We start from the raw sequence: 13,192 nt of genomic DNA, 5'->3' as shown, positions 1-13,192 counted from the left end.
TCTCAGTGTTGCCGGGACGCATGTCTGGCCCGTGCTCCACTCCTACACTGTGGTGGTTATCCAAGCCATCTTCCACTTTGTCTGGATGTTGGAAATGGGTTGTGTCCACAGGGATATAACATACAAATCTGTAGACAAGGGGAGAAAAAAGGTACCCAAGTAGCTCACATTCTGATGGCCACCTTTGTGTGTGCCTGCATTAAGCTATAGCATTAAGCTGTACATAGACCCTCGGTATGCAAACACCAAGTGTCACTGTATGCTGAGTTTCTATTTGTCCCTAGTGTTGCGAAGGTATGGCTGCATTGCTGTGGATCGTTTACTCCAGTTGGACTGTGTTGTACCACCAAGTTGCAGTTTCGCTTTTCGATTAGGATCTGTCTCAAAAATTACAACATTTGAAATCCCCAGTCCCAGATGGATCCCAACACACTGTTCCCAGGGATGCTCTCCGAGACAAGTATTAACTGCTGCTGGAGGACCATTAACTTGGTGAAAGACTCTCTTTGGTCTGCCCACAATTGTTGGTCTTCCAATGCAAAGAGTGAAAGCTGTTATAGAAGTATATCTTTATATGATAAATACATGTTCCCTCTCACTTCAGAAAATGTGTTATGAAATATTGGCTCCAGCACTTCCCACAGTTTGGGAATACTTGTTCAAATCTTGCACCAGTATTCATCCTATTGGGTTTTCGTTTCAAGTAGATTTTAAAGTTTGAAGGCTAGCCCACGTAGGATTAATGTTTAGGCTATCAAGACTATACATTGTTACTTTAGATAATGGTATCGGCTTGTATCCTGTACAAATAGACCAAATAAGTATTAATGACTAATTATTGCTTTTAAGTAAAATTGGTCATTAACTAATATGAGACTGAACATATGGAATTGCTACAGCATCAAATTTCCTTGTTCATACAAAAGTGTTTAGAGTGCAATGTTACCAACCAGTAGCAATCACTAATCCAAAGTTTAGATTTGCCAACTACAATTTAACAATACTCATTAACATTTTGGCTTACAATTTTAGTTTGAGTCAGTTCCAAAACAGTGACAAAATCAATCTAATTCCTATGTTCTAAACACAGTGTTATGACTGGAACATTTCAAAAGAGTTAAATGCCATGATCCAGTAAGCTGTTGACAACTCAGTGTTTAATGACATATTCAACAAGGTCACCACTTATTACTGGGGCCTAGTTAGGAAATTTGGACCCTTGTTGAGTAAACATGAATGGAAATATCATAGGGTTTGAATACAAAACAACAAATCATTTTAAAAACAAATAGAACTAACTTCAAACATGACTTTTTGATTTTCAAACAAAAAATGAAAATAGGCCACCATGGAAGGGTTTGATTGTCAGTGCTATGAAACATATTTTTCATTTTTGTCACCCAAGTTCAGCATCAGACGCCCACAGTCAGTGAAAATGCACACCAGAAATTAAGCTATCACTCAAGACAATAAAAATGACAAATCTGAAATTTAAAAAATGTAAATGCTGGAATTAAATCAGCAAATTAAAGTTGGAAAAGAGGATAGGTCCCTGCCTTTTCTGCTTCAGATGCTAACTGATCTGCTGTGAAATTTCAAATTTCCCATATTTACATTTTCTATAATGAGGTAAACTCTTAATATTTCCACCAAAATTTACCACACAAGTGTCAGTCAATGACAATCTCCAACTAGAGAGAATCTAACCACCTCCCCTCGACAGTCACTGGTATTATCATTGCTGAATCCATCAACATCAATATATTGAGGGTTACCATTGACCAGAAACTTAATTGGACCAGACATGTAAATACTGGCTGTAAGAGTAGAGTAGTGGTAGGAATTCTGTGGAGAGTAACTCACCTCCTGAATTTCCAAAGCCTGTCCACCATCTACAAGGTACAAGCCAAGAGCACGATGGCATACTCTCCACTTGCCTGATGAGTGCAGCTCCAACAGTACTCAAGAAGCTCAACACCAACTAGGACAAAGCAGTCTGCTTGATTGACACCCCACCCATCATCTTAAACATTAACTCCTTCCATTCTCAGCACACAGTGGTATGTACTATCTATAAGACCCACTTCAGTGACTTGCCAAGGCTCCTTTGACAGCAACTTTGACACAAACTCTACCACTTGGGAGGAGAAGGGCGTCAGATGCATGAAAACACCACCACATACAAGTTCCCTTCCAAGTCACATACCATCCTGACTTGGAAATATATTGCTGTTCCTTCACCGCTGTTGGGTCAAAATGTGGAATACCTTCGCTAACAACAATGTGGCTGTACTTATACCAGAGAGCTGCAGCAGTCAAAGCAGCAGCTCACCACCACCTTCCCAAATGCGAATTGGAATGGGTAACAAATGCTAGCCTTAGCAACGACATTGACATCCTAAGCATGAATGAAGAAAGCCTTGCCCGACCTCAGAGAGCAGTTTGCTGCACCAATGTAAAATTATCTAAATTGCCATAATTAGTGACGAATTGAAGAAAAGATGTGCCCACATTCAAGAAGAGTGTGTTGATATTGTTCAAATTAAGTTCACATAATATCCTTATGATTGCTAGAGAAAGAGAAGTTTCCTCTTATGATCTCAGCTGATGTTACTACTGGATAAGCCAGATCTCAGGGTGGAACCCGGCTTGATAGATCCTAACTTTTATTTTTTCTTTAGATACGTGGAGAGTGGCTACTGAACAGAGTCACAGGAGTCAGCTGATGAACTTTTAACAAAAGAATAAAACTTTTATTAAACAAGAAAAGATGAACCCTATTCCTTCACCCACAACAATACCTTCACAGATATACACAGATTTGTAAGGATAGTACAAGTCACAAAAGCTATCTTATACTCCAAGGTTCCCAGTACGTACACGGTCCATGTAAACCAATAGGCGACCTGTGGTCAGACACAACACTCTCTGAAACCAAATGACAGATGCCACCCCAAACAGATGCTATGGGTCTCCCATCAGCTAACCCCCGACGCTTGTCACACCATGAGCCAACTGGTCTCATTGAACTCCGCCTTTCTCCTAGATCGCCACGTGCATTCAAGCTTTCTTCCATGCACTCTCTCTCATTGACTCAGCCATGCCCTCAGAACACCACTGCTTCACTTGCCCATAGTGAAGAGTTATAGACCTTCAGCTGTCTCCTTGGATTTTCTGTCTTCTTGCAAGTCATTATTGCTTTAAATCTGCTTCCTGCAGCTTTCTTCTCTTTAAGCTTGAAGCCTTCCTCTCTGCTCCTTACTTTCACTTCCAAAAAACAGGACCTTTTCCAGATCTCTGTCCTTGTCCTTTGACTAGACTGTGCTCTTGGGACCTTTCCTGTTCCACTCCCCCTGGATTTGGGGATTTTCTTCTTTAGTTGCTGGAACCTGCTCCCGCAGTTCCTTCTCCTATGTCCTGCTTCTCTGGATTCCTGGCTTCAACTGAACTGGAACTGCTTTAATAGTTTTCTCTGTTTCCGTGGGTCCCTCTCTCTGGACCCCTGTTAGTCAACAGCACAGTTTTTTTTTTACCTTGTTTGTTTTAACTTCCCTTGATGATGCAGCTCTCCACTTCAAGGGTCATCAAACTCATTAGAATGCAGGCATACAACAAAGCCTTAGACCTGCTGTCTCCGCTCAAAAATGAAACTAGATTCCAGGTTTCACCTTTAAACCCACAAATACAGAAATGCAAATTAAACATAAAGCTAAAACTTAAAGATATACCTAATTCCTAACACACCCAAATACACATATAACTTAAACTATCTCTATTTCTTAACGTTCGCCACATTCTGAGATCCACACTCAGTGCCATGCGCCGCCATATGAACACAGTCGACCTCTCCCTCCAGCAGCACCGCCGCACCCTTTTTCAAAGCTGCGCGTGCCCCCAGTATCATTTTATTCTTCGTCTCATCCGACACCTCAACTAGAAACTTTTTCTCTTTCTCTCAAGTGCTAAGGAACGCAAGCTCCAACAACTCATCGACACCAACACCCATCTAGGACCCTCCACCCCTGCCTGTCCCTCCATCCCCACCCCATCTTCCAATCCCAGCCCCGGCCGTGTATTCACTATACCCCCTGACCTTCCCCTCTCCGATGCTGAACGTTCAGTGCTCAGCAAAGGACTTAGTTTCATACCCTTACGCCCGCATCTCAATGAATTTCGGGCTCGGCACGACGCTGAACTCTTCTTCCGCCGTCTTCGTCTCCGTGCTCACTTCTTTGGGCAGGAGTCCTCTCCCCGTTCAAAGGATCCTTTTACCCACCTCCAATATTCTCCCTCCACCTGGACCCCTCCCTCTGGATTCTTACCTTCTCGTGATCTTTTCATTGAGAACTGTCGGTGTGACATTAGTCGTCTCAATTTCTCTGCTCCTCTCACCCATTCTAATCTGTCTCTCTCTCTGAGCTTACTGCATTCCATTCTCTTAGGTCCAACCCCAGCATGGTCATCAAACCCGCTGACAAGGGTGGTGCTGTTGTTGTCTGGAGCACTGACCTCTAACTCGCGGAGGCTGAGCGTCAACTTGCAGACACTTCTTCATACTTCTCCCTGGACCATGCCATTGTTTCTAGGACTGTCACTGACCTCATCTCCTCTGGAGATCTTCCTACCACAGTTTCCAACCTGATAGTCGCCAAACCTCGGACGGCCCGCTTCTACCTCCTACCCAAAATCCACAAACAGAACTGTCCCGGTAGACCGATCATGTCAGCCTTTTCCTGCCCCATGGAACTCATTTCTCGTTATCTTGACTCCCTTCTCTCTCCCCTTGTCCAGTCCCCTCCCACATACATCTGTGATTCCTCTGACACCTTACATCACATCAACAATTTCCAGTTCCCTGGCCCCAACCACTTCCTCTTCACCATGGACATCCAATCCCTCTACACTTCCATCTCCACCAGGATGGTCTGAGGGCCTTTAACTTTTTTCTCGAACAGAGGCCCAAACAATCCCCATCCACCACTACTCTCCTCCGTCTGGCTGAACTTGTTCTCACACTGAACAATTTCTCCTTCAACTCCTCTCACTTCCTCCAAATAAAAGGTGTGGGTACCTGCACGGGCCCCAGCTATGCCTGTCTCTTTATAGGGTATGTGGAACATTCCTTGTTCCAGTCCTACTCTGGCCACCTCCCACAACTCTTTCTCCGGTACATCGATGATTACTCCGGTGCTGCTTCATGCTCTCGTCGGGACTTGGAAAAATGTATTAATTTTGCTTCCAATCTCTACCCCTCCATCATTTTCACATGGTCCATCTCTGACACTTCCCTTCCCTTCCTTGACCTCTCTGTCTAAATTTCTGGCGATAGACTGTCCACCAATATTCATTACAAGCCTACCGACTCCCACAGCTACCTCGACTACAGCTCCTCACACCCCGCTTCCTGTAAGGACTCCATCCCATTCTCTCAATTCCTTCGCCTCCGTCGCATCTGTTCTGATGATGCTACCTTTGACATGTCCTCCTTCTTCCTTAACTGAGGTTTTCCACCCACAGTCGTTGACAGGGCCCTCAACCGTGCCCGGCCCATCTCCCGCGCATCTGCCCTCACGCCTTCTCCTCCCTCCCAGAAACATGATAGGGTCCCCCTTGTCCTCACTTATCACTCCACCACCTCCGCATTCAAAGGATTATCCTCCGCCATTTCCGCCAACTCCAGCATGATGCCACCACCAAACACATCTTCCCTTCATCCCCCTGACAGCATTCTGTAGGGAACGTTCCCTCCGGGACACCCTGGTCCACTCCTCCATCACCCCCTACTCCTCAACCCCCACCTATGGCACCTCCCCATGCCCACGCAAAAGATGCAACACCTGCCCCTTGACTTCCTCTCTCCTCACCGTCCAAGGGCCCAAACACTCCTTTCAAGTGAAGCAGCATTTCCCCCCAACCGCCCTTGCCATTTTAACACTCCACCCTGCTCTCTTGCCCACGTCTGTCCTTGGCTTGCTGCATTGTTCCAGTGAAGCCCAACGCAAACTGGAGGAACAGCACCTCATCTTTTGACTAGGCACTTTGCAGCCTTCTGGACTGAATATTAAATTCAACAACTTTAGGTCTTGAGCTCCCTCCTCCATCCCCACCCCCTTCCTGTTTCTTCCCCCTTCCTTTTGTTTTTTCTAATGATTTATATAGATTTTTCTTTTCCCACCTATTTCCATTATTTTTAAATCTTTTAAGCCCCCCCACCCCCACTAGAGCTGTACCTTGAGTGCCCTGCCATCCATTCTTAATTAGCACATTTGTTTAGATAATATCATCACCTTCAACACCTCTTTGTTCTTTAGTCTGTGACATCTTTTGATTATCTGCTCCTATCACTGCTTGCTTGTCCCTACAACCACAGCCCCCCCACTTCTCTCCCCCGACCCTCCACCCCTTAAACCAGCTTATATTTCACCCCTCTCCTAATATTCATTCAGTTCTGTTGAAGCTTCATGAGGACTCGAAACGTCAACTCTTTTCTTCTCCGCTGATGCTGCCAGACCTGCTGAGTTTTTCCAGGTAATTCTGTTTTTGTTTTCTATTTCTTAACACCTCCCAAATGTGGGGGTTGAATTCAAATAGTAAAACCTGTTACCCAAGTCTTTTTTTGCCTTTTTACAAAGTTCCTTCCTTTCCCATGTCCATTGAAATGGGGTCAAACTGACATCAGGGGAAGAATTTTGTGCAGGAGTGGGCACGGGCAGGCGCGCCTCCAATCAATGCCTCAGTTTGGGGGTGCGCCGCCATTTTACGTGGGCGGGCCAATTAAGGCCTGCCCAGTGTGACGTCTGCCAGGAAGCGCAATGTGCTCCCTGTGTGGGCGGGGGTTGGGGGGGGGGGGGGCGGATTCTCTCAGCTGGGAGTGGGCTCTTTTGCACATGCGTGCAAAAGAGTGCACACATCTCCCTCAGGCTAAGTGCTGCCTCAGGGAGATTGGCGCCAAATTTAAAAGTGGTAAAGGTGCAAAAACAAAATTTCCCTGACATGTCCCCTCATGTGACACTGTCACATGAGTTGGGACATGTCCATCACTTTAAATCATACATTTATTAAATTTTTAAAAACCCTTATGAAACCTCATCCCACCCATGGATGAGGTTTCATGCTTTTTCTCAAGCCTGTCAGGGCTCCCGGCCTGCCTGCCAACCTTAAGGGCAGGTCCATTAATGAGGCTAATGACTTTGTCAATGGCCTCAATAGACCGTTGACAGGTCGGCGGGCACACAGCTGATTCAGCTGAGCCCCCACCGACCTGAAAATTGAAATGACACAGGGTGACATCGGGAGTTCCACCCGACATCATTTTACACATTGGCGAGTGAGCCCTGCCCCCTGTTCACCGACCTAAAGATCCTGCCCCAGAAGAAGACAAGAAGCATTTATAGGATCAAATCAAAGGCAGCGGCCATTTGTCTATTTAGTCCCAATTAGTCCCACTACTTTTTCCCCATGACCCATGTTTTTCCAGTGTATAAAATAATATAAAATAATTTCCACCATCTCCCCCCAGTATTTTTTCCAATTATCTATTTCTTATTATTCTTTCATGGGGTGTGAGTGTCACTGGCAAGGTCAGCATTTATTGCCCAGATGCTTACTTCTTAAATGGCTACTTCCTCTGATTAGCCCCCTGACAGTCTCAGATTGACTTTATGTAATACTGGAACGCTATCTGGACTCCAAGGATTAAATTACTCAAACCAGGGTTGTATTCACTAGAATTTACAAGGTTGAGGTGTGATGCAATCAAAGTTTTCAAGATACTAAGGGAAACTGATAAGCTAGATAGAGGGAAACAATTTCACTGGTTGGACAGTCTGTGACTAGGTTGGCATAGTCTAACAATTAGAGCTGGATCTTTCAGGAGTGAAACTGGGGAACACTTCTTCCGACAAAGGCTGGCAGAAGTTTGGAATTCTCTGTGCCTATGTTCCTAACACTGGGCTGAATTTTGCCCTTGACGGGTGGGTGGGCGGGCCCGACCGACTCGGCGGCAGGCAGGCAGCTGATTGCTGACGCCAAAATGGGCCACGCCGCCATTTAGCGTGGGTAGACCAATTAAGGCCCGCCCTGTGGGTTAGCAACTCCCGTGTAGAATGGGGAAAATCGTTGAGGAGGTGGGTGTGTTCAGACCGCCGGTTCCAATGGGGAACCGGCAGTCTGTATGAAGATTGGCCAGGCATCCTCGTTGAGGCAATGCACCATGGCCAGTCACAGAGAGAGAGACAGACTGCTCTCAGATCACAGGAGCAGGAGGAGGGGGGCATGCTGCAGGATAGGCCAGTGGGGGGGCCACTGTGCCACTTAATTCTCAGATGCCTGCCTTGCTGTCCTCCTACAAGAGGTGTCCAGCCAGCAGGATATTTTGTATCCAGAGGATGGGAGGAGGAGGGCCCCCATGTCACCAGGCAGGCATGGCAGGAGGTGGGGGAGGCAGTAAGCGCCCATGATGATCTGCGGTGCACAGGCACGCGGTGCCGCAAATGATTCAATGATTTGCTGCGCTCTGGAAGGGTGAGTACCATGTCAGCCTTGGCCATTTGACCCAGCAGGGAGCCTTAGCCTTTGAGCCCCCCCCTCCCACCAACGTCTTACTGTCATTACTGTATTGGGCATTTGCACACGCTGGGTGGGCAAACAGGTACTGACCATGCTTACATCAGCCTTAATGGTTGAGGAGAAGATAGGTTCTCCCCACAGCATATGTTGGTGTTGTCGCATTTGAGTAGTCTGCATACGTTGGTGTTGTCGCATTTGAGTAGTCTGGGGGCAACCTGCAGGGGAGGCAGCTAGACACATGCACAGAACTCCAACACATGTCATATTGATGGTGATGAGATGGTGGAAGGGAAGCCTCAAGGTGTCGTGGCCAAGAACCATCTGCTGACCTCGTCGCCGCACATAGTTGCGCCTCCTTGCCATGGGTGCTAAGACCCGTGTGTTATTCAAAGTGATGGACGCCAAATGTGTCCAAGGTGGCTGTTGGGGGAGGGGGTTGGGACTGATCACCAGTAGTGTGGACAGGAGCCGCTGGAGGCCTCAGATGGGCCACTGTGGTTGGGGTGCGGTGTGCGCATGCAGGGTACATGAGTGAACAGCCCCAATAAATCCTCTTCTCTGTTCTGCAGACAAAAACTGAGCACAATCAAAGGGAGCACCAGTGGACTGGTGGTGGGCACACTTTGCTCCAGCGCCTCACTGTGTTCGAGGAGCAGGCCATGGAGCTTGGCAGGAGGCCGGCGGCCAGGGCGGCAGTTGTCGGTGAGGCTGGGGTGCAGCGGCCAGGTATTTGAGGTCCACAGTCCCATCCACTCTGTCACTTCACCATCCAAACTACTAATGGTTGCTGCAATCATTAATGCTGCAACATTGCTCATTCATAGGCTGAGACACGCAGATGTGTGGGTCATATACAAAGGTCCCTTGGCCCCTTGAGGATGTGTGTCTCCAGCACCTTCCAAAGTCGCCTTATCCCATTTGTGACCACTATCCCCATGGTCTAACATGCCATGGCATTGCTGCTGCACAGCCAAAGACGTTTTGCATCTTAGGAGGGTTGGTACCTCCACCAGTCTATCAGGCAGTGCGTCCAACATTACTCTGTCCAAAAGGTCCTCAGCACCTCACCTGTCAACTTCATGGCACTCAACTTAAATAAATGCCACCACGTTACTCATCCCTGCACCAAGGGGAAATGTTGCCTTCTGCCCACCCATTCTCATAATGGTATGAAGGTCAATAATGTGTCCTGTCAATGTCCTGTGATCCACGGTAAATGTCGCAAGTGTTTGGAATGTATCCTCAGCACCGCAACTCTCTAGGCCAGCATGCATCCAGGTCAGGTACCTCTGCACTCTCTCCATTCAAATGCCACATAACATTCCATATGGCATTCCTTAGGCCATCTGACAAGCCTGTCTTTATGCGCATCTAATGTTTGGGCCTCCTCTTGACTTTTTTCCACCCCACAATGTTCGTCTCCTTAGGATCTTGAAGGGTGAGCGACTTATGAGGCTTGCGGGGGGAAAGGGATGAAATGTGTTACTGACTGAACGCTAACTGATGTACTGTTCTTGTTAATTTCAGCATCACCACCGCATGGTCGTGGCCAACATGTCCAGAGCTCCTCTTCCACACCTGAGGGCCAAGACGTGCAACTTGCGGCACATCATTTCAGCCAGGCAGGTACCAGCGCAGCCACAAACACTTCGGTGGGGAATATAACGTCGGCTACTGTCCCAGGGCATAGTGGAGATGGCACTTCACAATCGCTGGAGGAGATGGCAGGGACAGAGAGTGCCAATGGCGCCAGCAGCCGGAGGACTGCAGGGGATCAGGCACAAGCTGAGTCCGGCAGTGATGATGTGCCTCTGGAGTTGTCACCAATGCAGCAGCTGCAGGACAAGCGGCAGGAATCGTGGGAGCATCTGGCAGGGTTGCATGAGGGTTTGCTTCAGTTGGTCTCTGCAGTGGAGGAGTCCAGGCAGAGTGAAGGCATGAACCTCAGGACAGAGCTTCACGCTTCCTCCAGTGAGAGATTGGTGACTGTCATGGAGAGGGGCTTCGATCGGATGGAGACTCTTCTGATTGGGTTACGCTTTGACCTGCAAGCCCTCACAGCGGTAATGGCCACGGGTGGTTATTTCCAATGTGGGAGATGTTCTGGGCACCAAGTGTCACCACTCGGTGCCCACGCATCTGCGGTGAGCAGGGCGGTCCAATGTGATCTCACATCGGTGCAGCAGCTGCCTGTCGTTGCTGCGAGCTCCTCTCAGGGCGCTCCGGATGAAGGCAGCAGCTCCTCCGCCCCTCTGCCAGTCAATGTTACATCCATTGAGGCTGCAACAACTGGGGAGGTGCCAGTTCTGGAACTGGCCACTCCCTCCCAGGGTCCACCACAGGCTCCACGGACCAGAGTACGCCTGTCAAGGTCATCGATGCCAATAGGACAGCAGAGTCAGCAGGCTGTCTCACAAGCCACTCCGAGCGATGGGGCGGGACCAAGATGTAGCACCCGCAAACGAAAGCATAAGGCACGTTAGGCACTCCATGGGTATGTCACTGGTGATTATGTGTTGCCCTTAGATTAGGGAACAAATACTTATGTTTGTCATAGAGACGTTTCTGTTTTATGTTGAACAGAATAAAGTCCACTTTTCCATGGCTGAGGGTGTTTCCTTTGTGCTGCATTTGTTTTTTTCACAGACATCTCATGAGTGTTTGAGTGGACATTGATGTTTCAGTGCTAAGCCCTTAGTTGCAGCTGAACAGGTGGAAGATATGGCACCTAAGTGCCACGTGTGGAAGTGCCAGGCAATGCTGGTCCTGCTGATCCATGTGTGTGGAGCTAGCAGAAGTTTTGTTGGATTAAATTGTCCCGGATGTCTCTGGTGTAATAGCGGGTTGGCGTGCTGCCCCTCATCATCGCCCTGTGCTTCCTCATCCCCTGAGCCACTGCTGGATTCATCATGTGCAGCCTTATCCACTGTGTTAAGGTCTTCATTGTCAACTGCATCCCCCCTTTCTTAGCGCAAGAGATGTGATCTGGGGGTACTGAAGTGCGCCCCCTGAGCGGTCCAGGCAACGGAAGCACATCTTGAGAAGACCGATGGCTCTCACCACCACAGCCCTTAAATGTCTTGGCTCCTATTGTAGTGCTCCTCAGCTTCTGTTCTTGGATGGCAGAGATGCATCATGAGCCACCTTCGGAGGGAATAGCCCTTGTCACCCAGCAGTCAACCATCCAGCCAAGCCAGAGCACTGAAGAGCCCCGGTACCTGGTAGTGTCTGAGGATGTTGGCTTCATGGGAGCTGCCTGGGTACCTTGCACAAACTTGCACAATCTGCATCCTGTGATCACACACTATCTGCACGTTCATGGAGTGGAAGCCCTTCCTGTTGACGAAGACACCGGGCTCACCTGCTGGCGCCTTGATGGCCACATGTGTGCAGTCTACAGCACCCTGGACACGGGAGAAGCCAGCAATGGCCGCAGGACCTCTGGTTCGCTGTGCCTGACTTGCCTGGTCACAGCGGAAGTGGATGAAGGTCAATGCCCATCTGAACAGAGCGTCTGTAACCTGCTTGACACAAGTGTGGACAGCCGATCGGGAGACACCGCAAAGATCATCTGAGCCCTGGAAGGAGCCAGAAGCATAGAAGTGGAGGGCAACTGTGACCTTTAGAGCCGCTGGCATGGGGTGTCCACCCACATAGTTAGCGGAGATCTCAGGGCCAATCATCTAACAGATATAGTTGACTGTCTCCCTTGAGAGATGGAGCCTCCTTTGGCACTGCACCTCAGTCATATTGAGGTAGCTGCTTCGCCGCCTGTATAACCTGGCAGTAGGATAGTGGTGTCTTCTGCAGCCCCTTCCACCTTGGACTACCTTTTGGCCCTGCACCCCTTGTGCCTGCGCCTGGCCTTCCAAAGGTGGCTCCCCTGGAGGCTGATTGTCCACTCCTCGCTTCCTCCTTATTCTATCCCTCTCTTCCTCCTCAGAGGAGCTGCCTCCAGTGGAGATGTCAGAGCCCATACCCAGGCTAAATGGAGGCCTCCGGAAAGCTGCAGGCCCGATAAGGATAACCAGTCTGCAGACTGGTTTCAAAGTACACAAAAACCTCTTGGAAATCGGTGTGAACTGCTAACAATCAAACAGGCAAGTTTAAAACACTTTCAGCATTAAATACTTCATGAAAAACATGAACGACCCCTTTGAGTCCGCATATTCCGCCAGTGCATGAGTTTTAATAAAAAATCTCCTACCCGCCTGCCCCGTTGGGCCCGTGCTCCGACCCGAAGTTCGCACGGGCCCCTCAAAATCGTCGATGATTAGCAAGTTAAGGGCCTTAACGAAGCCTTTAATTAATGGCAGGCACGTGTCCCGCTGCATAGCGCGGCCGCCGACCTAAATATCACGTTGCCGCGCGCTGACGTCGGGACGCTTGCACGACATCAGCATGCAACATTTTAAGCGCTGATGTGCGGGCTCCACCACTCATGCATCAGCCAGAAAATTCTGCCCACTGTGTGTGATATAGTTCTAAATTTCTTCTAAAATATAACGGAACAAAAATAATTGAAAGTTGCATTTCTTTTTGGTCAGCTGTTCTTGCAATTGAGTAGAGTGACTTGATCCTTCCCTGGGAAATGTAACAGGTTCTTCCAAACTTTGAATGATCA

The sequence above is a fragment of the Carcharodon carcharias genome, chromosome 20 (assembly GCF_017639515.1).
Source record: "Carcharodon carcharias isolate sCarCar2 chromosome 20, sCarCar2.pri, whole genome shotgun sequence".
Lineage (NCBI taxonomy): Eukaryota > Metazoa > Chordata > Chondrichthyes > Lamniformes > Lamnidae > Carcharodon > Carcharodon carcharias.
Note: the sequence above shows the minus strand (reverse complement) of the source record.